General features: G+C 39.0%; 1 protein-coding gene across 1 annotated transcript in view; it reads left to right on the top strand.

The window, feature by feature from the left end:
* LPAR3 (lysophosphatidic acid receptor 3) overlaps positions 1-2,411 on the top strand; it is a 102,956-nt gene that overhangs the window by 84,312 nt on the left and 16,233 nt on the right. The gene's annotated exons all lie outside the window — the stretch shown is intronic.

Here is a 2,411-nt window from a genome sequence, read left to right as displayed (position 1 = left end):
ATTCAATAGGCTGCCTTTTTGTTTTATTGATGATTTCCTTTGCTGTGAAAAAACTTTTAAGTTTGATGTAATCCCATATGTTAATTTGTTCTTTTATGTCCCTTGCCTGAGGGGATATCTCAGTAAAAATATTACTGAGGGTAATGTCTGCATGTTTCTTGTGTTTTTTTAAATAAATATATTGGTGGTAAGTTTCATGGGAAAGAGTGTTTAAATTAGCTTATATAGATATGAATTGTGTTTTCTTGGTGCCCCTTAGTTTATCTAATCTATAAAACAATCTCTGGCACTTACCCCCTTAGTGGAAAATATCCTCTGAGCTCTCAGAACCTTTTAATGTGCTTTTCCCCCTATGACTTTATTCAGCTGCCATTCTTACTGTACTTTCTAAGCACACAGTACCTTAGAATCAGCTAACTGAAGGGCCGAAGGGCTTGTCAGAGCCACAAGGACTGCTGGCTGTGGATAACTGATGGCCTCCATCATGAGGACACAAGTGAAGGGCAGCTGTCCAGTGATATCACCCACTCTAGGGGTAACGGACGCTCACAGTAAGTGACACAGTTATCAAGAAAAGGTAGAGGTGTGATGAGTAAGCTCCCCTTCATGAGGTAGGAAGGAAAAGCTTTGGTTTAAAAGGTTTTTAAGCTTGTTATCTGGAAAGTGGACTTATGTGGACCCTCATTCTATGATAATAGATAAGTGAAGGAACCCAGCAAACCTCAGTCCCATAAAATGTAATCTGTGGTGGCTTCCACCTCCCCTAGCCCCTTTTTTCAAATGGAGACCAGCCGTAATTATGCTCTGCGGGGAGGGGGGATGAGCATTTGGGACCTTTCATCTCAGTGTACAGCAGAGTGTATTTCTCTCTCTTTACCTTGGTGCTTTTTCTGATGAATGCACAACTAATGGGGGAAATTTTTAATTAATATTGCAATAGCAAACCTCGCATTTTACACAATTGATTTTTTATTGATTTCCCTTCAAGGATTGTGGCGTGGCTTTACCATTTCATGACTTTCTCATACTCGTGCTGTGCATTTCCCTGTTTAGTAAACTACCTCTGGGTAAAATGGAGTGAAATTGCCGTTAAGAGATTTGTTGGGAAAGACAGTTTGGCCTCCTCATTTCTCAGTGACGTGGGATCCGTCTTCCGGTACTTCTTGCAGTGGCAATCGAGTGGGTGCAAATATGTCTGTTCCCAAAATGGAAACAGAAATAGTTTTAGTGAAAGATTATTAAACTATTCTCATGGCAAACAATTAAGACAACAATAAAACATGTAAGGAAGAAGGAAAAAAAAAAACAGTTGGCTCATGCGGCCTGGAGATTATATCTAGGATATTTGGATATTTTGGGATCTTTTCCAAGGGTGCACACGTACACACACAAATGCATGCTTAATTTGTATCTTTTAATCAGAATGGAATCACACTAGTCATAGTCTTTTGCAATCTTTTTTTGTAAACTCAGCTATCTATTATGAACCTCTTTTAGAAATATCATTGTTTTCAGTAGCTGTTTTAATAATCAGTATTATGATTCTTTTTAGTAATATTATTTTCAATCAATATTATTATTGATTTCAATATTACTGTTTTCAATTACTTCAGCATTATTTCAACAATATTGTTTATGTTGAAAACAATGTAATAGTAGCTGCACTGCCATAGGTATTCTTAAAATTTCTTTCCTTTTAAAACCCCATCCATGGTGACCCCGCATAGGACAGTAATTCTACCTGTCATTGAGACCCTTAGGCAGTGTGCCCTTGCAGTACCGTCTGTACACTCTGACTGGTAATCATTAGCTTCTCTGTGTCCTTTGTCTTGTTATCCCCAGCAATTAGCACAGTGCCTGACACTTCACAAATGCTCACTGTATGTTAATTGAATAAATATCGAATATCTGAGAGCATCTTGGATGCTCCATCTCCAGATACCAGTTTCTGCTGGAATCGTGGGATGTGCGTCTTACCACTCAATTCTTTCTCTCACTTGGCACCAGACAGAGCATCCATTTTTGCCTTTCGCCTCCGTTACCTGGACTAGACATTGGCCACGATGAAAGGAAGCTATGAGTGCAGCCCAGAATCATCAAATGTGAGAGCCGAAGGAGACCTAGTAGGTCATTCAGTCCAACCTCATTGGTATATGGATATAGAAACTGGGAGCAGAGGAATAGAATTAACTTTTTAAAAGCATACTCTAGTCCAGTGGTCTGGATTTGAATCAAGGTCCCTTACTTCTTTGTTTGACAAGCTTTATTAAGTACCTTCTATGTGCATGGCATGTGGCTAATCCCTGGGTATCCCAAGTTGAATTAAGATATAAAAGGGCTTGTCAGTCTAACAGAGCAGCCAAATGCATGCAAAAAATAGGATATAGTGTAATAAATTGTGTGTGTGTGTG

Source organism: Hipposideros armiger, unplaced genomic scaffold (assembly GCF_001890085.2).
Source record: "Hipposideros armiger isolate ML-2016 unplaced genomic scaffold, ASM189008v1 scaffold_675, whole genome shotgun sequence".
NCBI lineage: Eukaryota > Metazoa > Chordata > Mammalia > Chiroptera > Hipposideridae > Hipposideros > Hipposideros armiger.
Note: the sequence above shows the minus strand (reverse complement) of the source record. Positions and strands in the feature narration are given on the sequence as shown.